The sequence below is a fragment of the Coturnix japonica genome, chromosome 4, assembly GCF_054131305.1.
Source record: "Coturnix japonica strain WE chromosome 4, WE-NBRP24, whole genome shotgun sequence".
Classification (NCBI taxonomy): Eukaryota; Metazoa; Chordata; class Aves; order Galliformes; family Phasianidae; genus Coturnix; species Coturnix japonica.
In genome coordinates, this window is record NC_140666.1 from 19,110,531 (window position 1) to 19,133,756 (window position 23,226).

At 46.3% G+C, this 23,226-nt stretch overlaps 1 long non-coding RNA gene across 1 annotated transcript in view; it reads right to left on the bottom strand.

The window, feature by feature from the left end:
- LOC107312886 (uncharacterized) overlaps positions 1-23,226 on the bottom strand; it is a 43,011-nt gene that overhangs the window by 12,122 nt on the left and 7,663 nt on the right. Inside the window, exon 3 of the long non-coding RNA XR_004307176.2 lies at positions 4,282-4,405. This is a non-coding gene — a long non-coding RNA (uncharacterized LOC107312886). The remainder of the gene's footprint in view (positions 1-4,281; positions 4,406-23,226) is intronic.

Below are 23,226 nucleotides of genomic sequence, written 5' to 3' on the forward strand. Positions count from 1 at the left end.
GAGTTGAAGCCTCACGCTCTTCCACTGGTCCTGAATGCTTGATGCTCCCATTGGTGGCTGTAGGGACTGAAGACACTCCAGACTCCCAAACCCGGTCCCTCTGCATACAATAATCTCTTAGCAGACTGAAAGTTACTTTTGTTTTCTTCCACTGCCACTGTCCATTTTGCCTTCGGCAAGCATCGATTTTCCACAATTCCCTTAAGCCCGCATAAAGCAGCTGCCAACACGGCTCCCTCGCGGGAGCCACTTCTTTTATTTGTTGAACAAAAGAATCATCAACATTGTCTTCAGTGATACTGGGCGAGTGGAGCCTGGGACTAGGATGCCGAGCTCCCTCTCCTGGCTGCCGGATCAAAAAGAATAGCTGAAGAGTCCTTCGGACCACGCACTTCTGAATTGCCGGGCTCCGGCTGGAGGAGGAAGAGCCCTTACGGTTGTTTTGCTGAATTTCAGGTGTTGACATTCTTCCCACATAAGAAAAGCGTTGGAAACTAAGCTCAATGCTTTGGAAAGAAGTATTAATTATCTGAACACAGAGCCCACTTTGCCTTTTCTCTCATCTGTCACTATTAGCAAACAAATCCCAATGGGTAAATAGCACTGGGAGCCTATGTAGAACATCCACCTTTTGCTCTCACTGTCAATTATCAGAGAAATGTTAGTCCACAGGCAGGGAGCGGAACAGGACATTCACATGGAGATTTGCCAGGGTGGAGAAAAGCCCCTTGCTTTCTAAGAGCATCTGGATCTTGAGAGGTGGTCAGTGAAAACCCTCCAGTGGGTGCACTGGAGAGATGGATCTACAGGACCAGCGTGACCCAACAGAGTGCAGCAAGCAGCACTGAGGGCTTACAGAGTTCAAAGCCTCATTGCCCTTTCTGTTCACCAGCATACTCTGTTCTGCACTCATACGCATCTAAAAACCTTCACATCAGTGCCAAAGAATAGGTGGTAGCCATGACTCAATTACATGGGATCATTAAATATTGCTGTTTCCAAACCAGGACTATCCTCTCCTCTCTTTAGCAAGATGCACTGGCCCAACACATGCTACAGGCTTGGAAAGCCTGATTTTACTCCTGAGCCAGGCCCCAAAATTTGGGCTGAACTGCACGTGGCTCTCACTTTACTCCTCAGAACAGGTTCAGAATAAGATGCAGCCCATATTGCCCATGGCAGAAAAAAAATGAATTCCTCTCATTCAAAAGCATAGTTGAGACAATCCATCTATCTGTTCTGGGTTGTTTTACATGGCTGACCACAAGCCATCCATCTTGGCATAGTCTTAGGATGGGCCTGAGCTCACATGCATCAACACATACAGAAGTAGTGAATACCATGAAAGGCTGCACCTTAAGCTCATGATGGCTGGTCTGCCTATCAAAACTTTGATGCAACTTTACTGCCCCTTCTTCTAGGTCCTATTTGAGAACTACAACAAAGGCAGACAGGAAACATAAGTGGCCAGAGGTACACAATGGTTTCCACTTTAGAGGAGATATGCTGCTGTGCTTCTTCTATCAGCTTGGGTAATTTGGCATAGGTTGGCCATCAAAGCTCCCACACTTCTGCAAACATCCAAGACTTTACACCCATTCCCAATGCAACAACTCATCCTCAGCAGCCACTTAAGCAACTGTAGCCCATCTCAAGGCTTTTTAGGGGCAGAAAGTATCCAGTGAGAAGCAGGCATGTCTGGGAAGGGGTTGTATGTCCTGTGCTCAGACACAGCTCACCATGACCTTCTGCAACTGCAGGATGGCTAGAGAGCAGGCAGACTGGATGCTGCTCACACAAGATACAACACCCTCTCTTTGGTGTCTTTCATGGCCAAATCCTGCTTGAGCTAGACTTGTTATGACAAGAGAGGAAAACGAGCTTCACAGCACTGTGACGAGCGGCTCAAAGGAGGAAGAATCTTCCCATGTAAAAGGGAAACGAAAGCTCAGCAACAAGGTCACCTCCACTGCCTCAGGCAATCTGAGGGATGACAAAAGTTGAGACGTGTAGCACGGCAGCAGAAGACAAAAGCCATCCCTGGAGGGCAGAAAGACAGGGGGAGCACACAGCATACAAGGAATTTAATGTGGGGAAAGCCACCAGGATCGCTTTCATTTAAAGGACGTGCTCCTGCCTGGATAATGTAGGCTAATGGCTCGCAGAGATTTGACCAGAATTTACTCAGAGCCTTTTATGCTCCAGACCCTGGCACCACCACCAGGTGGGCAGGTGGCCAAGCAGCACACAGCAACACAAATAATTGTGGGAATTTGGATCTTGTCTCCAGCTCTACAGCTTCTTACCCTCTTATACCTGTCACTTCCTGCAGATCCAACAGTTTCTAAGAGCAGAACGTTCAGGACAAGTGCTATCTTGCTTGGAATAGAAGTGCAAAAGGTCTGAAAGCCAACAGCAGCTGAGAGGCAGCTGGCTCCAATGTGAGTGAACAGCTGGGATGTGCACAAGTTTTCCAGCAACGCAGGGGAAAACCAAATGGAGGAGCCTTGATCTGTGCTACGAGTTTTAGCAGAGCAGAAAATTGGACACTGTTCAGTGCAAAGTGCTTGGCACAGAGGGGAATAACTGGGAATATGGTTTGGGGTAGCATTGCAGACTGCACCAAGACAGTACATCTGGAGTCAGAGCCCCGGGCACATAGTACAGCCCTCAGCATTTTAGTGCTGGGGGACAGACGCATGCAAGCACTTCTCTGCAGCAGTGGAGGAAAACAGTGGAAGAAAGTAGTCTCAGAGGTGTTGATTCAGAGCTTCCACAGCTGTGAGTGCTCTGAGAGCAAAGGGATGAGCAAGGAGAAGCAATGTCTGAGCTCTGCAGCTGTCCAAGACCTGCTGCACAAGGCTCTCTGTGCCATCCTCCATTTCCCATTCATGTCTTGGGTGCAGTCTGCTGCACAAGTGTCTCTGTGTTTCTGCTCCAGAAAGGAAAGTCACCCCACAATCACAGGATCAGAGTCCTTTGAGTTGGGAGGGACCCCTGAAGGCCATCAGTCCACCCCCCTTCAATGAGCAGGGACACCCACAGCTCCATCAGGTGCTCAGAGCCCCATCCAGCTTGACCTTCAGTGTCTCCAGGGATGGGGCACCACCACCTCTGAGGGCAACCTGTGCCAGTGCCTCACCACCTTTATTGTAAAAAACTACTTTATATCCAATCCTAGTCTCCCCTTTCTTGATTTGAAACCATTTCCCTTGTCCTATTCACAACAGATCCTGATGAAGAGTCTACCCCCCCCCCCCTTTTTTTTTCCTCCTTACATTTACCCCCGCCCCCCTTTAGATACTGAAATTCATCTGTGGACACTAGAAAAGGCAAGACTTGCACAAGGGAACTGAGCTCCAAATAGCCCTAACATTTGAAGAGGACTCACTCAGGCATGAGGGCAACCAAAGAGCCCTAAAAATCTTCACATCCTCTCTTATCACCCCAAGTCATTTGAAACCCCTCTCCGGGGTGTCTGAATTAAGATCCTTAATGATGCTATCATGGAGCAGAATTGTCTTTGAGCTGCAAATAAGAATTAAAGTGGTGCTTGGCAGCTTGGAAGCCGGTACCACAGCAATATCTTTCAGTGAGGCAGCTGTATTTCCCCTTTCTATTGCACACATTTAAAAGCTTTTAAGACAATAATCCATCCCCTCTGCTGGCAAACCCAGTGCTGGTCTATACTTTGGGTTCTTAAATCATTTTAAAATACAGGGCAACATTGTCTTAAAAGCCTTCTCTCTCTCTCTCTCTCTCTCTCCCGGCTTCAGGAAACCTCAGTGCAGCTCTGCAGATCTTACCACACTTGGAGACACCAGCTCAGGGCATTCCGGGGATCCATTACCAGCCAGAAAGGGCTGAGCGCTGCCTGACAATGACAGTGCACTGCCACGGGCAAGGATCTTCACACTACGTCATTTCTAGGCACTCAATGGGACTGTCTACATGGCCCAGAGTCTTTTTTTTATATAGGATTTAATCTATTAGTTCTCTGTACTAGAGGCAGTACTTTGTATTTTCTGAGTTGCTTAAGGGCAGCAATAGATGGCTTGGCTACAAAAATTCATGCACCCGGTTGCTCAGGCAGAGCTCTGGCTACAATGTCCTTTAGCTTGCTGTCCTCACCCCAAATTTGATTTCAAAACCAGATAATTCAGTACTCAAACTTTATCATTGCTGCATCATCTCAGATAGAGGAAAAAAAGGTGATGAAATGGAGAAACTGGGAAGACTTAAGGGGCAGCTCCACTACACAGGGTTGTTAATTCTATTTACCTTTGTCAAAAATCAGATGTTTTCAGCCCACTTAGCAGCTCCAATAGCCAGAAGGTAGCATACTCCTCCTCATGAGAGTCATCCTCCCCTCCCAGTAATGGAGGTTGATCCTAAGTTCAGCCATCTAAAAAGAAATAGAAGGTTTTTGCATATCTCTTGGCATAGTTTTGGCAGGCTTGTTGTTGGGTGTGAACAGGGAGGGAGCATAACTACAATCAACCCAGTTGAGAATGATACTCCTTGCCATTTGTCAGACCCTTCAAGACAATCCAAAAGATGGCATTTCATTATTTCCTGACCCCTTATCCCCATTCCTGCTACCTTGGATATGAAGGAAGGGTGAGACTGCTCCTGGTGCAACAGAAACACCAGTGCTCACCTGCCTAGCCCTTACAGAGCTGTGCGCTCCCTTTGTCAACTCATCACTCAGATAAACAGAAAAAGGGTTGCTGCTTCCCCTTCAGGCCACCATCTAGCCCTGCAGGCAGCCCATATCCCCCATTCCTGATTGCTTTTCTGCCCTGTACCTGGCAGGTTTATATTCCACAGGACAAGCCTGCAAGACTCTCACCCTCCTGGGAGCCAGGGCTCTGCAACAGGTGGTCCATGGGCAGTGATGCTTTGCCCTAGGGCTCAGTACTGCACAGCCTGGAGCTCTTTTCATTTTCTTCCCTACTTGAAAGGTAGAGCAGGATCCAGGCAAGAAAATATGCTATTTATGGAGATATTTGGGAACTGCTGAGGCTGTGGGGCACAGCATGGGATTAGCCCAGCTTGGGCTGGAAAGCAGCCTTGAAAGATGAGAATGAAGAGGAGGAAGACTGCTTTTCTATCCATCTAGGTAAAATAATCTCCCAGTAAGGAGAGAGGAGGCAGTTGTGAACATGGCATAGTGATACACACACAGTCCCTCCTGCATGTAGGATCATAGAGCTATTAGGTTGGAAAGGACAACTAAGATCATCAACCCACCCCACCGTGCCCACTAACCATGTCACTCAGTGCCACATCTCCACATTTCTTGAACACCTCCAGGGATGGTGACTCCACCTCCCTGGGCAGCCTGTTCCTATACATCACCACCCTTAACTCAGAAGCTTTTCCTGCGAATCTCCCGTGCCTCAGGGCATTTTCAGTGCTAGACCACAGCTCCTTTTCCTTCCTGACCCTCTCCAAAAGTGCTTTGAGCCCATCTAACTTCTACATCCCTCTTCAAGTTGCTGAACTTTCTCCACGCTCGCTCCTGCTGCTGCCAGGGATCCTCCCCCTCGCCAGCACTCGCCGCTTCATTTATCTGCAGGATCAGTTGTAGCCGTATTGATTTTTCCTCTCACCCTCTCCTCTCTGTGTTTGCTTTCTGAATTATGCAGCGGTGCAGTTTTTCCTCCTCGCGAGGAGCGAGTGAATTGCAGAGGATCAATTGAGCCCTGCCATAGTTTAGTCAGGAATCCCCAGTAGGGGCCAGAAGAGAGAAAGGAGAAGGGGAGATAATGAAGATGGGGTCGATCAATCCAATCGCGGTGCAAAGGAAAGAAAGGAAAAGAAGAGAGAGAAGGGTTTGAATAATCAGGCACTTTTCCTCATGCAGTCCTCAGATCCCCCAGTCTCAATCAATAATCAACTTTGACACTCATTGCTTCAGAAACAAACACAAAAAGTCCTTCTAAACTCAAATAATGTTGTGCTTTATGGCATGAGAATAGCCAATGATGCCCTGCTAAAGATGAGGATAGGGATAAGATTTCTTCTCCCTTCTTCCTCTCTTCCCTTTTAAAAGTATGCGTTATGAAGGCTGGCTAGATCCTGGCTGAGCCGAGATGAAAGGAGTGCAAACAGGGCTTTTAGTAGATTTGTTGTTGCAATTATTTTGCCAATAGTAATGATTTCAAGACAGGACACAGGATCTTTGATGCTGTGCTGGTGACGTGGATGGGTGGACAGAAAGTTGCTAGCTTTGTTACAGCTCTGCATGCAAATTGAGAGGGAGATAAAGCCTGGGGTTATAACCAGACATAGCTTAGAGCGTGCAAATTAAATACAAGTAAGTGCCTGAGACAAGACTCAGGTGCCATATGCTTGTCAGGACAGCAAGAGACACCACTCCCCACTTCCATCAATGCTTTGCCTGCAAAGATGCTCCAGAACTCATTTCCATCACATGGTTCCTATGCTGACTTCACAGGCCAGAAGAACAAACACACAAGGTATGTTGGACTCCTGCTCATCCCTTCCAGACAGAGCAGTGAACTGGAGCTTGCAGAGGCATAATAAAGAAAAGAAGCAGATAAGTACTGCAGGTGTAAGTAGGAACTACAGACAATTGGCCACTACATCAGAAACCCAAGTGAGAGGACAAGTGAATTTCCTGTGCTTTAGAACTTGAAATCAGGACAAGTTTTGTTGTTTTTTTTTCCCTCCAGAACAGTTTCAGCTAAATAGAGCCTCTCTTTGATGAGAAAGATGCGGGGAAAAGATTTCCTCTCTAGATCAGGAGAAATACTGATAGTTATTTCTGCCCTAGTGAGCCATATCAGACTTTACAAAGAGAAGTGAGCCCACCCTTCCTTATGATGTGGGAGTTAACTTCATGGAACCAAAAGAGTCAGCAAGGTTGGCATAGCACAAAGGAAAGCACAGCAACGAGAGCAGAGCAGCAAGGACTGAGGTTGCAGCAAGCAAAGGTTTGCTCAAATGCAACAGCTACAAGCATAGAAAATACAGAAATTAGTTACCTTCAGAAAGCCTGCAGCAGGCAGGAAACTCCAGTAAGGAACCCTCACCTCTATTGCCAACCCTTAAATGAGGTCTGGAATCCTGGTTCCACCCCTTCCAGTCACTCAGTGCATTGCATGCACCTGAGCTCCCCTGAGTTGGCCCTGCCTTCCCACCAGGTGCTCAATCACTGCTTCAAGCTGTGACTTAGCATTTCCACTACAGTTAGAAAAGACCATTAAGATAATCTAGAACAACAATCAACCCATCACTGCAACCATCAAACCAACAATTTAATCCCTATCTTCTATACCCACAGAATTTGTAGGAACATTGTATGTATGAGATTTCTCACCCCAGTGTGCTGACATGAGCCAACAGGTTTGGAAATTACTAATGAAAAAGGCAGAGCCTGCTCAACATGAGATTAAAAGGTATATGTGAAATAGCTCGTTGTGGGGCTTGAGCAAGGAGGATGGGATCATAAAAAAGCTATCAACGGGATTGTATAGGAAAGAAAAGCTGTCAGAAAAACTGTCAAACTTATGTATGACAGGCAAGTGTCATACATAAACAGGGGGTGGACATGTTTTATGCTTCCTCCAAATGCAAATGGATGATAATGTTGAAAGAATCAGCATTAGTTTTCACGTGTGTTTGTGTGATGGGTTATGAATTGTTCTACTGAAGGCTGACCTTTGCCAGTGCTGCCCACTGCATCCTCGAATGGACCCTGCTTCCTTATAGTGCTGCAGGGAAGGTGCAAGCAGAGAAGACTTTGCATCAGGTTTCTTGGAAAATCTCCTATCTCTATCACTTGTTCCTGAGCCCTACCACTTCAGGTGTCTTGGTCCAAGGAGTTACATAGCTTTTCCAAGACCACCTTCATACCAATTTCCTTGTCCAGTCTCTCCACTAAAGAGAGGCCATCTCCAGCCCATTCTGACAGCAGGAATCCTTGGATTACAGCTGCCCAAGGAGGGCAGGAGGACAGGCCAGCCCTGATCATCATGACAGACGAAGCTCCTTCTTCTCCTCCCAGAAGTTGCTCCACATTTTCTGCTAATAAGGGCACAGGGAGAGAGAGACAGAGAGAGAAGAAAAGAAAAACTGCTCTAAATTATTCATTGACAATATCATTATGTGTCATAACAGTGTGTCTGTGATGGGAAAGAGTGAGTGTGGCAGGGGCTGGGGTAGCACAGTCCAGGCTGCACAATAGCGAGATCTGATTAAATATTGATGTGCACTAATTGGCTACAGGGTTTCAGGACAGCTTGGGCTTTGTTGGGATCATTTGTATTCTTGCTTTGGAAATGGACCCCCCCACACACATAAACCCTACATTTTCATGTGCAAGTCCTCTCCCTCCTCCTCCTCTTTTCATTCGCCCACCCTCTCTCCCTCCCTGGCTTCCACTCCTCCCTGATCCCCTTGTGTGTGTACAAATTAACAAGATCTTAACCTCTCCTGATTTTCTACAGCACTGACACTCTGCCAACACCTCTGTGCAATCAGGCTAAGCTTGCAGAATCATTTTTTGGTGCAAAAATCAGGTCTTGCTCTTGCAGACCATCCTGTCTTCTCAGTTGTGCCTGGACTTTTCTCTGAGCCATGCTCCTACTCTTGGTCTCAGAGCAGACAGAAAGTTCTTCCATGGCACTTTTTCCTTCTGAAATGGTCCAGACCTTGAGTTGGGAAGCAGTGACAGTGGAGCTTCCCATAGAGCTTGTGCCCACAGATCTGATAACAGTCTGGGAGATACACACATTGCTAAGGGTAGGCAGAATTGAAGTTTATGAGCCAGGTTATTTCTTGGTTTAACTTAAACATCACGAGGTCTCCAGTACTTGACAAGCCCTGCCCATGACTCCAGCTGCTCTCAGCATCTCTAACAGACCCATAAGCTGGTGGTAGAGAAGTAGGCTCCCTATTGCAATCAAGAAACAGGTTGCTGCAGTCTCTCTCCTTTGCCTATGGGCTCCCCTATGAACATTTTTTTCTGCTACAAATCCCCACTTTCAGGATGCCCAACTGATCAGAGTGAGGTCCTCTCACCCCCTGATTTGTCCGTAAGAGACAGGCTGAGCTCTCTGAAGGCTGAAGCTGCTCCCAGCAGAGCAGTGTCAAAGTAAGGGATATATTCCCATAGTTCTTCATGCTTTACAAAATGCCCTTTCCCAGAATTTTGGCATTTTAGTAATACTATTTGGAAAAGACATCCCCAGCATCAGATCAGATTAACTAGAGGTAGGAACTGGAGATGATTATGTTGTTTTGTTGTTTTTTTTTCCTCCAAACTCTTGGTTTCTAATAGTGACAAAGTCTTAAAGAAAGAAGAACATTCAGGATCTACTCTACCATGCAGTTGAATGGCTGAGAAAGATGGCTTGGGAAAATGCATCTGTTAAATATCTTTCCCGAAGTATCTTTAAATAAATCATAGACTCATAGAATCACAAGGTTGGAAAGGACCTACAGGATCATCTGGTTCAACCATCCTCCTATTAGCATTGCTACAGCAAACCACTAAACCATATCTTGTAGCTCTTCATCCAGATGCCTCTTGAACACCGCCAGGGACAACAACTCCACCACCTCCCTGGGCAGCCATTCCAGTGCCTGACCACTCTGAGAGAAAATCAGGTGTCCCTGACTGAAAAGAGGAGGGTCTGAAGCACCTGATGAGCTCTGATGGACACGGCCGGTATTACTCAGTTCAGTTTTTACTGCAGGGAATGAGGGCAGAACTTCCCAGAGATCTCAGTGCCAGCTAGATGGCTGGTGATGTTGGTGCTCCCACATGCAGATGGGAGAGACTGTGCTTTTCCCTTTCCTCACCCACAAGCACAACCCTACTGTAGGAAATACAAAGCACAAGTTATTTTGGCCAGAAGTTATTCTTTTCTCTGCTCTATCTGTAGAAGTCAGTGCTGTATTTGATAGAGTCTTGCCAGGAGAGAAAATCAGTTGTCACTCTCGAGTGTCTCTTTCATCCCAATGCCTAACGTGACTCCAGTTCCAGTTTGAAAGGTATCCGAGAAGTCACAGGAACTAGGGGATTCTCCATCTCACCGTACATTCCCATGGAACTTTTCCAGTGTCGAGTACCATTTGGCTTGGATATTTCCTTGGGAAGAAATAACACCTTTATACTATCACTTCCCAGTGGTTCTCTATTCTATAGTTTGACTGATCACCTCCTGAACCCACACAAACCTCTATCATGAGAATCACGCTGAGGCCAACTTCTCCCAGTTACAAGAATTATGACATCCTCTCATTTTTGTCCAAAGGCTCCATATTCCTCTCAGGAGAGATGGTGAGCACCCATGTTAACTTCTGAAGTGCCTTTGCACACAGGATGAAGCTTGAACTGTTTGTTCTCCATGCCTTAACGATCCTTCCTCCTCTTCTTTGAAACCTTTTACATTATTCTTTATAGGAAAAACAAAAAACAACCCAAGAAACCAACAACTCAAGCAACAACAAAAGAGGTTTAGTTAGTTAGTTTGTTTACTTATTTAGGACTAAACTTTCTTTTCCCTCCTGCATTGAGCAGAGCCCATTTCAAAAGGGGCCACGTGTGGGAGAGTCTCCGGTGGATCCCACAGTTTGGGGAGATGGAGAAAAAGGCCTGATTGATAATCAGAAAGGAGCTAAGTGAGATGAAAAATAGAATGATGGGATTCATGTTAAAAGGGAACAGGCCTATCTCAGCGACTAAAATGTCATCAATTTTTTATTAAACAGAATCTTTTCAATAGACAAAAATGAGCTTTTCTGTCCTCACTCATTCACTCGTTTTCTCTTTCTTTTCCCCCCAGATCTGCCTTTGCAGCAGTGCCTCCCATACGAAGATATTCTGCTTTTCCTCTTTTTTTCATGCTCCCAGGTTTGATAAGAGGTGGGGGTTTAAATAGAGGCCTGAAAGTGTATTTAAGACTTGCTGCTACACCAAGCACTGAAATGTGGGCTTCCACTCACCCTTGCTGGGTCAAAGCTGTCCATCTGAACCAGGGAACGGACTTTGCTCATCTCTATGGGTCTCTCCCTTTCTTTGTAACCTGCCCTTGTGCTCTGCTTACATTATAAGTTGGACCCTGCAGCCCTGTGCACTTGGACACTCATAGAAGTCAACCAGGACAAACCCCAGACATTGCCTATAGCCATAGTGACAGCTTCTCATCAAAAACCCTCTACTCATTTTCTTCACCTCCAAACAACACCAGATAGCAGTGACTGAGTTTCAGAGCAGTTTTGGGTCCACTTGTCATCACAACATCACCTGAGATCCTTTAAAAGTCACTTCCCATGTATTATAAAATATACATATAGTGCAGCTCCCCCACCTTACTTAGTACCACGTTGCAGCTTGCACAACAAGTTCTGCTTCTCCTCTGAACCTGAACTTCAGGTCCCAGCAGGGTTTATTTATTTACACTTCTAGAAGAAGGTCCCGTCACCTGGGAAGCCCAAACGTTGCCCCTTATTAGCAGTTTGGTGACCACCTCCAGAGCTGATAGAGGCTTCCAGAGGGCTTTTCAAGCACGTCAAAGAGCTCGACACTTTTCCATCCACCTGCAGAGACAGCTGTCTGTCTGCAGCAGGTGGGCATCTTTCTAGATGGCTGCATCCCAGCTGCTGTCTCTCAGTCTGTCCTATGGGGTGGGCAGGAAAAGACTGATTTGGTGAAAATTAACATGGGATTTGATGTTTGCCCTTGTACTTGGGGAAATGCACGTGAATTTAGTGGTTTTCTTTTATCCACACGTGCTGGCGCATTTGGGATGCATGCAATTGCATGCATGTTTGTGCCTTTGGGTACTGCTTCCCAAGATAGACAAAGAAAGAAGCATGACCGGTTTCAACTGTGCATTCTGTTTTGTGTGTCGGTGAGTGCTGAGCTTCTGTGCTGCGGGTATTTGTGGGCAAGTAAGCAATGCGGCGTGCAAGGCGGCTGCTGCTTCTCACAGAGACTGCCTCTCATTTGCTACGTTACAGCTTTATCCGTGAGCTATCAGCATGGAAATCTTGCTATAAGTCCAGAATGTATCAGGGTAAAGCCCTGCTGACAACAATACAAGTTTAGGACCCATTTACCAGGGGAATTCCCCCCCCCCCCCCCCCTTAATCTCCCTTGAGCCGAGCAAATGTGAGAGAAAGAATAAAAAAGAAAATACAGACAGAGGGGGGGGGAAAAAAAGCGAGAGTGAGGGAGAAAGAGGATTTCCTTCAAATCTGCTCTTTCTGCCCATGATGGAGTCTCATTCCCATAATCATTTTGACAGGTGTGCAATGGTTGAAAAGTTGGGGGGTATGAGGGCGAGGATGGGAGTGAAGAGTGAGCGATTCCGCAAGTCAGGAGGAGGAGCTCCAGAAACCCGCTTTCTCGGCACAGGCAGCCCAGTGCACCCAGCTCGCTGATTAGAGATGACAAGCACACCTGCCATCCCCACGGCCCTGCAATTAAAGCCTCTTTGAGGTCCCAGGAAGTGACCGCATTAGAAAAGCCCCCTCGCAGCCAGCTCCTTAGCATATTTCCAGTGTCATTAGCAAAACGGCAAAGGCAAGGCACATCGGCGGAGGGCTCTGACATGACCCGTGCTCCCTTCCCTCTCAGGGAGGGGATGCAAAGTGACTTTTAAAGAGGAGTCTTTTTTTTTTTTTTTTTTTTCCCTCCTATTTTTCTTTTTCCTTTTTCTTTTCTTAAATTTTATTTCCAAGCTCCTCTCTCATCACTCCCTCCCTCCTTCTCTTGGAAATGTTCCATCTTCTCTGGGGTCGGCGGGGGAAGGGAGCCAGAATTCATTAAAGACAGAAAAAGGACTTTGCTAAAACTGGGCAGCTTTCAGGAAGGAATTCTTAATTCAAGATGCCGGCGTGTATTCTTGCTTTGCTCCCCGCTTTCTAGACTGGATTTTTATTTTCCTCTTCTTTTGTGCACCCTCTTCCTCACCCACATTCTGCTCCTGCTGTCCTCTGTAGGATGTCCCCCATCTGGCTGGAGGTAGTTGTGAGCAAGGAAACCCCTACTCCACAAAACCAGAGTCATGGGCACCCATGCCAGGCACTAAACTGCCTAGAGAGGTCGTGGATGGTCCATGCTTGGAGGCAGCTCTCTCCACTGCAGAGGGTTTAGAACTACATGGTCTTTGATGCCCCTTCCAATCCAAGCCATCCTATGATCTAATTCTCAAAGGACTTCCCAAGTTTTCAGCTCCAACCCACAAAGGGAGCAGTCTCCAGGACCAGATCCTAGTCCCAGTGATGCCGAAGATGAAAAAGACATCTCCTAAACCTGCCATAAGGCCGTGCAGTTCTGAAAGACATCTGTGGGCTTGTTATACCTCCAGCCCTGATCCCCTGTAAGCAAGGAGGTCCCTAGAAGGAGTTCGCTAGCAGAGTTCAACCTTAAAATCTTCATAAGAAGGAGGTCACGGGTCTTGAAATTCTTTAGTTTTTCCACAAGTGAACCATTACACCCATCTCTATTCTTATTCCATTTGCCTGCTGTGGAAATGGGAATTCCCCTGCTAGCCTTCAGACACAGAATTTTCTGCCATGCTGCTGAAGATGCTAGGAGAAACCTTTCCTTCCTCCCACAAGCCCTCCTCACTGTCTCCCCTTCATCCTCCTGCCTCATTGAACACCTCCCTGACTTTTTGTCTAACACAAAACTGCCTGCAGCATCCCTTACTTCTGTGGGCAATTGGACTCTTTCTTTGGTAGGGAAAAGCCTGGATCTGTCACGACCTTGCCATGCTCATACTAACCCCATACTGCCACAGGATGAGGCCATGCACCAGTGCTACTGTAATCATGAAGGCATTGCATCACCCCACAGTACCTGCAGGATGCAATGGGCAGGTGAATGTGACTCTGAAGTGTAACAATCCTGACAATGATAAATAATGCACACTGAGCGCTCCTGCGAAAGCATTCAGAGTTGTTATACTCAGCTAAGAAGCCCAGGGCCTTGACAGCAGAACAAAAGGGTCCCTCAGGGACTGTTGCTTATTCCCTCTTGAACACTAGGGATTAGCAAAGCCATTTTAGAACAGTACTGATAGGTCTTTCAGCTCTGGAGCACTGCAGAGGCTTTAATGGATTCATGTGCGTAGCACTGCAGAGGTGGAGTAGGAGCTGCTCTGAGCAAGGAAAGAAGCAGCTCACAACACTGAATAACTTCTAGAGCAAAGCAGAGTTCAAGAGCAGCGTCTTGATGTGACTCAGGGTAGCATCACTCAGCATGATGACACTTCAGCTGGCATCACACACGTGGAGATGCAGCCAAGACCACCTTGGCAGACCTCATCCCTCTGATGGTTAACATCACTTGGGCATGCCTCCTGGTGACCTTGGTGCCACTCAAAGAATGAAACATGACTCACAGTGCCACTGCTCTTCAGCAGTTTTGACTGCTTCACAGCCTTGTACATTAAGCCCCTTGTACTCATTTACAGAACAAAGGTCTGAATCAGGTCCTTTATAGTACACATGGCATCATGTACAATATGACAGTTCCACCAGCCTTCTGCCTCAATACATATCTGATTTGCACACAGTCTGTGGGCAGGACAAGAGAGGAAAAGTCTCACTCATGGCTTAAGGTAGATATAACCCTACAAAGAAACTAGGCATCAGTGCTTGCCTAGTTTCTGAGAGCTGCTCCCAACTCTTCCAGTCCATAGCAGATGGATTTTAGCCTTATAATTACACCTAATTCCCAGCTCAGGCTAACTGAGGACAGAGTAGTGCCCAAGTGCTCCATATATCACTGCCTGCAGATGTGAGTGGTATAGCATGTCCCCAAGGTAGCTTCAGACCTCGAGTGGTTAATTATGTTAATGGTTAATAGTCTAGAAATGAGCTGGTCAGTTCCCTTGTTATCCAGACAGAAGCAGCTCAGGGACCTCCCTGGTTTACCCTTTCAGGATGTTCCATGAAGCAGCCATGCTTTCCCTAAATCTTAGGGTCATTAAGGCTGAAAAGGACCACTAAGATCACGTAGTCCAACCATCAGCCCATCACCACCATACCATGTCCCACAGTGCTACATTTACCCTTTTCTTGAATGCCTCCAGGGACAGTGACTCCACCACCTCCCTGGGCAGCCTGTTCTGTGATGGAGAAGGAACAGGTTGGATTGCTCACACACCTTCAGAGGAGGGGAAGTGAAGACCACCCGGTGCTGTTCCTCATGGGATGTCTGCAGGCGTACAGGTGGGACATCCCAAGCTGATGCTGCATCTTCAAAGCATGAGGCTGGGACAGCAGATGGGGTTGGTGGCCAAAACAGAGGGAGCAGAAAGCTGAATTGGAAGAGGAGGTGGATGAGAGGGCAAAGAAGAGGAAGAGTGGAAAGAGAGAAGAGATGAGTACTGTAGAGAGTGAAACAGAGCCCAAGGATGAGCTCTCTGCCTGCTCTGTCACTCCTGGTGCCCTCAGGGGACAGGTATCCAGTCTGCAGAGCAGGCGAGTGCTGTTCCAAAGTAATGGTTAAATCAATGTGTTTACAGATGATGACACTAGAGTGACATACAGTGGAGAAGCCTCATGAAAAAATAAACAGGTAATAATCACACTGCAATGTGCACACTCCACTTCTCATTATTGCAGAAAAGAAAAGGCCCACCAGAGTTCATAGCTTCAGGAGATTAACCATTCCCTCCCTGGGGGGGATTTGTTCTCAGGGCTCCCCTTACTTCAGAGCAAACAGATGCAGCAGTGCTTACAAGCAGCAAGATGTGTCACCTAGCACAAGCTGAGAGATGTGACTTAAGGGAAAGTGCAGGGAAGAGGTGCTTACATAGATTGGCAGGAGGAAGGCAGATCCAGTTAGAGCTTTCTGACTTCATACCAGAGGAGCTTGCACCCTACTTTCTGCCCCAGCATGATGCTCTTATGGGCACTGTTGACCTCCATAACCCCAGGCAAGACCAATTCTATACCCACACCTTCCTATACATTGCTGGAGAGCTGCTTCCATACAGCTCATTGCATGTATAAATCCTCCAAGCAGACCTGCCTCCTTGAATCCTTCCCAATCAGTTGCCCTACAGTCACAGAGGTCCCTCAGCCAGATAAAAACCAAGAAGTCTTTTTAGAGATGTTGAGTACATTCGTTTGCAGACAGATTGAGGAGAAACACTCAATGAAATTGAATTCACAGTGGGGAATTAATAGTTGTAAGTATGTTCTTTGCTCTATAAAAATGGATTTATAGGCAAAAGTTTCCTAGATATTCACCTGTCATCCATAGATCTGCAAGCCAAGGATATGTAGTTTCTGTAGTTATCTCTGCTGGACAACACTGTTGGGCTGCAATAGGTGTTTTTGATTTGCAGAAGAGTCATCTTCTAGATTTAACGTGAGATTGAATCACACATTGTGTGTTGGGGAGAAGTGCTCTCATAGGGCTGAGTTTGTTCATCCACTGTTCATTCCCAACACAACTACTTCATAGTGCCTGTATCCATGTGTGCCTGACATGATTTTGGGGTCTTTAATGTGCCAAAAAAACCCCTTAAGTCTTAAAGGGCTAGAGCAACACACAGAATAGCCACCCAGAAGTCAAGCTACATAGTGAGAAATGGGAAAATCCTTCCAGAAGACCAAGAGAAACACTGAAATAGTTTGAGGAGTGGGTCTGAAGACACTTGGTTCATCCAGACATCTGCCTTTCAGCCTTCTGAGAGGACCCCAAGGAGGTGGATGCTACCCCTCAGTGCTGTCTCCAAAGAGACTTCAAACACCAGTCCCCTGTCCACCCAGCAGCTTTGTCAACAGGGGGGGTCATTGCAACAGATTGTCACCTATGCAACACATTAAGAAGGTTTGGACAGCGCGAACAGGGACAGCTGATTGTCACTAATTACCATGCCATGGACATGAGGGAATGTCAGTCTGTGTTTCACCCATGCATACCCAGTGCCATCAGCCCTGAGTAGTACTTGACTCTGACTGACATCAGCTCCTTCCTGCCTGAAGCTAGGGGCTGTGTGCCTGTCTCCTCCTGCTAGCCTCATTCCCTGAAGCTGTTGAGCAGTATCAAAGTGTAAGTTCTGTCTGTCTCCCAGGGAAAGAGAGCATTTTGTAAAATGTCAGTGGTGTCCCTACTAATCATAAACCCATGAAAAGCCCTGAAGCACAAAGCAACTCCTCAACATGGAGAGCAGAGCTGGGTATGACCTCACATGCCTCATTCCATGAGATGTACAGTCTCTTCCCACCAGAGCACAAACACCCCTGGGTGCCACTCCCAGCCCCTTAGCACCCATGAGTTGTTCTGGAGATGCAAGGTGACAGCAGTTCAGTTGCTTCTCTTTCACCCAGTAGCGTATGGAGGAAAGGGAGAAAGCAGGAATAGAAGGGGAAGCTGAGCTACAGCTCTTTATTTAACCAGGATATCAGTACTAGACACAACATTGCTATCTGCGCAAGACAGCAGCCCCATCATCTCAGTAATATAAAGGCCATAGGGATGAATGTAGGACTTCACAGTGTGAAGGAAAGCACAGCAGTGACAGCAGAGCAACAAAGACATAGGCTGAGAAACTTGAATTTTGCCCTACATATGAGCAGAAGAGAGTGCAGATCTAAGTACCAGATTGCACTCCTGAATAGGTCTGGTCTAGGTTGTGTGATGTCCTTAGGATGCAGATTGTTGTCAGCTGCAGATGTCACTGCACGGGGACCCCAGCCCCACACTTAAATATCATATGAGAGTTCAGAGACCAAGGGAGATGCCTAGGAGCCACTGAAAAGCATCTGAAATCCATCTCTACCTGCCTTGAAGCATCTGTGTAAGCTCCTTTTGAGAGGGATTTTGCTAATGCAGAGGGATTACACCAACAGCTCTCTTGTGCCACACTATTTAGTTTGGGATGTTTGACAAGCGAATCAATCAGCCTCAATCCAACCCTGAGGAGCAGATAAATGTATCTTGCTTTTATTATGAATATTGGAAAACCAAGGCACAGAGGGATTTAAGTGGCTTTAAGAGAAGAATAAATAGAAGAAAATCTCTGAGTATTTCAGGCACAGATAGAGGGACTGACAGAATGCAAACCTCCCAGGCACCAGCCACCAGCTCGTCTTTCCTCCAGCATATGAGGCTCCTCATCTCTGCACAACTGCTCAAACACAGGGTCCAAGTTTTGCTTTTCCTTAAGAGCTGGGCTTAGTCATGGGCATGTGGGCATAGGGCTGCTGGACAAGGACACGTGGACAGACAGAGAGAGACAGGAGAGCGAAACTCCAGTTGGGGTGGGGAAAGCAGGCGAGGTTTTAAGACAGTGGCTGGGCCCTCAAGGACTGAGAGCTCATCCATATTTCAAGTACCAGTTAGACAAACAAAACAAGAACCAGAGAGGCAAGCAAGGAGCCCGTTTGTCATATCAAAAGGGGTTTCAGTGGTACCTTCCTTGCCCTCCTGTCCCCTTGAAGTTTGTAGCTGGAGGGGGGAGAAGGGACAGCTCCCTCTCCAGCCGAATGGCTCCTGCCACAGCTGGAGACGGCCTGTGTGTAATTAACCTCCAAGCCAATCCCCCAGCGGTGGCTGCCAGGCAGATCAAAGAACTCACACATCTTTGTCTGAAATCGGCAGCCAAGGGGAGCTGGGAGGAAAGCAGAGTAGGGGTGGGAGAGGGAGCGAGAGAGCGTGTGTGTGCTCCTAATTGATAAAAAGGGAAGAGCATCTTCCTCAGAGAGATCTCCAGCCCCATCAAAATGCAGGAGAAGAAGAAGAGGAAAAGAAAAAAGGGTTTCCTTTACTTTACAGGAGCAGGCCAAAATCTAGCTGCTTTCAACAGAAGAGGTAGTCAATGCTATGGGGTCAGCCCTAGGCAGGGGTGGAAAGAGAGGGTGTCGTTGGCTGTAGTATTGCTCCTTTTTGGATGCGTTGAGTCAGGATGATGGCTTCCACTTCTCCCCGAGGTGGGAGTATGCAGGGACCCATTGAGATTTGCTGGGGAATCCTTGGAGAGGCAAAGAGCATGCAAAGGATCTGCCTTGTCTTCCCTTGCAGCACCAGGAAGAAGAGAGATGAAAACCAGTACAAACTACATCTAGCCTCGTGTGCTCTGACATGGGGCTTGGCCAATTCATTAACCCTCCAGCTGTGTTTTCCAGAGCATTTGCATTAGGATCGTAGGCAGGTGACTTGGCCACTGATAAGACCTCAGCCTTTGGTTGCACCAGCTGACCAAGATGAGAGGAAGTGCCAGTCCTGGCACGAGGAGCAGCGGGATGTGACAGACAATAGTGTGAGATTAAAAAGAATGACAGAAGAAAAACAGCGTTGTGAGAGACAGCTGGATTTTAAAGGAGGTTGAAGGGAGTTGGCATGAGAAACGGGTACTGGGTGTGACTCAGGACAATAATTCCAGCATCCTCCTGGACCAGTAGAGTGTGCTGCCAAAGCTGCTTCACCCACCCTGAGTCAGATACGCAGGATGGATGAAAACAGCTGCCTGCCAAAGGGACTGTTCTTTTTCATCAGTTGCAATGAAAACCCAGAATTCTCACCTCCACAAGGCTAAAATTGGAAGATACGTTAATATTTTCTACACTGCAGACCAGGAGGCTCATTGGGAACTGAGTTCAACAGTTTGTATTTGGCTGAAGCAAAATGTTCATAAATAGAATATTCCTCGATCCATAATATTCAGCGAAAATTAGCCTTCAGGGTTTTATCAAGAAAAGACAAGTTCACACTGTTGTATAGAGATAAAAATGTAGAGATACAGAGATAAACAACTCTGTATGGTCACCCCTCAAAAGCAGGAAAGATCTACTGCCACAGAGGTCCTTGAGTGGGGCATACAGTTGCCCCAATTGCTGCTCAAACTATTACTCTTATTTTGCTCTATGCAAAGTCTCATTTGGGAATAAAGATTCCTGGTTTATTTAAATTCATATTTTTGAAATTGCACTAAACAAATGGGTTGAAGCAAGAATTTTGGTTACTTACAGTAATGCAAATTGCAGTGAGCACCAGCCTAGCATCAGTATGTTTCAGGCAAGTAAAAGTCAGCTCATGAAGGAGGAGATGCCAGATTTATCATTTTGGTTGGTCACGGTTTCCATAGTTGTAAGTCTCATTGAAAAACCCTCCTGTTAACTTTGTTTTGCTTTTAATTTGAGAAGACAAGTCAAAAGAGAAACTCATGGGCGATCGGGTGATGCAGTATTTAAATTGTCAACAAGGGTGTAAGTAACTGAGAAGGGAAGAAGCAGGAGTTGTTTGTAGATATTGTGCTCTGGCAATATGCAAAGAACCTTCAAAGGGACAGCATGACCTGATAAAAGAGCATATTAAAACTGGGCAACATGTCAGGTTACGTGCACAATGTGTTAATCAGAAGCCTTCCACTCCTGGACTGTCACAGCCAATACTGAGGAAGAGACTGCCAACACTTTTTAACACCATTCACTTTAAAACACAAAAAGCTTCAGTCTGAAGATTATGCAGCCTTTACCACTTGGATATGAAGGGAAATGAAGCCTGAAACCAGGAGACATTGCTCATATAAATACACAAACCCTTAGCACCTTCCTGTGTATGAGCTCATTTTGGGGATAGGGTCCCTCCTTCCAGTGCTTGTCTTTACACCTGGAGAAACCAACATGTTTATTCTTCTTGTGTCTATGCTTCATGTGGAACTGGACCAAAAATGCCACTGATGCATGCTCAAGATGTGTGATTGGGTGGTACTTGCTGTTGGGTTTGATGCTGACACTCAGGATCACATGTCAACTTGCTGATATGGGACCAAAATCTTGCCTTGAGTCAGAAGAAAACGCATTTATGAGCTCAGCACCCTCCAAAGCATGATAGCTGGGCCTCAAATGATAGATGCCAGTGGTAAGCCCATGGATCGTGGTGAAACTCATGGGTGGGATAAGGTGCTTTGAATCAAGCTTGGTGGGAATGTTGTGGTTCAACTGTGCTTCCACCATCTGCAGGACACAACGAGTGATGTAAAATGGATAGCAGAAATAATCAGTATCTGGTTTGGCTGAAAGACTTCCACAGACTGTACTTTTACCTTCAAAAAAAATCTTTTTGGCTTGCTCAGGTTTAGGTTAAGCTAATACTCATGTTCCTTTCAGTCCAGAGCAGCTAATGAGTCTCTGTCCATGATGACTTTCCAAACACTCCGCCCATTCCTCCCTATGCTCACCTTGCTGGTATCTCAACCTTACTCAGTTATATTGCAGTAATATATACCATAAGGTTTTTCTAACCCTGAGATTTCCCCCAGGCAGATTTTGTAGAGTATCCATTTAAAAAGATATTAATGAAAGAACTTTTACTTAATTAAAGCCAATTATTGACTTACCCATATGCTCAGCAATGCTCACTCACTGGCCGGTATAAAATGATTGGATTTCCCATCTTACCATCTGACTCTGAGCAAGGATTTCAGATGTGAGCTGGCTCTCTGCATGTTGCTGCTGCTGCTGCATGGCGAGCCCGTGGCTGGGCACTTCAATAGATGGATGAGAGCCAAATAAGAGCAGTTTTTGCAGATTCTGGAATTTAGGGTCACAGATTTGTTGCTTTATGGTCTATTTACAGTACTGTCATAATGAAAATTCATAGTGAACTGAATATAATTCATTTTTGAAGACACGTCTGTGGAGGACAGGTCTACCAGGAGACAAAATGATCGCAGCAGCAAAGATTGTGGAGGGGTGTGGGATATTAATTTTGTCAAAATAGTTTTTGTATCTTAGAACAGCAAATTCCAAGGCTTCTTTCCTACCTGCAACACTGACTTATTTCAACTGCTCATTTTGGTCCCTTCTAATCAGAAATATGCTCTCATCATCTCATTTTGAGGTTTCTGGTATAAGAGGGTTCACAAGCCTCCTCTTCCTATCCAGTCTGAGTGCCACCTCCATCCCTCAGCCTGAGGGCTCAGCACCCATCCACACAATCACGGCTCAGATCCCATCCCTGCTGGATCCCAGCATGCTGTCTGAAAAAGGATCCTTGCTCCCACCGTACTGTAGCAGCACTCTAAGCCCTGTCATGAATCCAGCCCCTTGTTTCTACCACTCATGTCTGAAAAGAGATGACAGATACTCCAAGAAAACAAGGTACTCCACAAGCAGAGGTACTAATGAAGCTCAATTCCTCTCAGGTTTGCCTCTTGTAGTTGGCTTCTCTAATGTCTGGAGCAGTGTGAACTCAGACTTGAAGCTGCCCCACACCCAGAGCTTTCCCAGCAGCTGGATTCTCCTGTGTCTCATTAAGGCTGAACATGTGCTGCCGGCTTGCCTTATCTCAGTCTGTTCATGGGCTTGTGGTGCTACATCCAATTGCTTTATTTCATTTAATCTTTTAGACCACTTCTACCAACCACAGTTAAAAATAGTTGAAGGTGGCCAACAAGTTCATACATCACTGGGTGTAAAGATAAGTGACACATGCAAACACCACAATGACAAATGAGAGAAATGTGGCTGGTGTGTATGGTGTGCGCAGATGAGGAAAGCTCTCTGTCGCAGATAGCAATGGTGGGGTGTAGCCCTTCCACGAGGGAGGAAGGAATCAGTATCAAAATCAATAGCTCTTCTCTGGGAGGAGAATTATCTAAGCAGGGAGAAGTGGTTCCCTTGCAGCTGGTTGATTTTGGTAATCCATTATTAATGCTTGAGTTACAGGCCCCGTAGAAGATGCTTGGCACTCTCAAAGGTCATGTTGGTATAAGAGCATGTTAATTGTTTCCAAACATTTCACCCTGCAGCACCTTTGCTGAGGCCGGGTGACTTAGTACAGCGATTCTTGATAGCTTTTCTCCACAGTTTCTATCAAGACCTCCAAGAAGCCTTTTTCAATGGACAGTGAAAAAAACTTGATATCAGGGCAAAGATCAAGCTCCTTTGGGGCCGCACTTCTATCATAACCATCAAAGATGAAACTGCTGGGCAGAATTTTATCTTCTTCAACCCAGACTCAACAGTCCAGAGATCTAGTATTCATGGAGAATCAAAGCAAGTGGGTAAAGCCACCTGACATCATTTCTTCCTATAATTTTTAAATTAACTTTCCCAAGAACATCCCAAGTCTTTTGAGAGCAGCTGTATCACAGAATGAAATAGGTCAGAATCAAAATCCCAAACCCAGATCCAGCTTCAAAATCTGAAGTCTGTAGCTCAAACCTATCTTTAAAACTGGCCAGCTACAAAGAGTCTGAGCTCGAAGAAAGGTTATCTGAA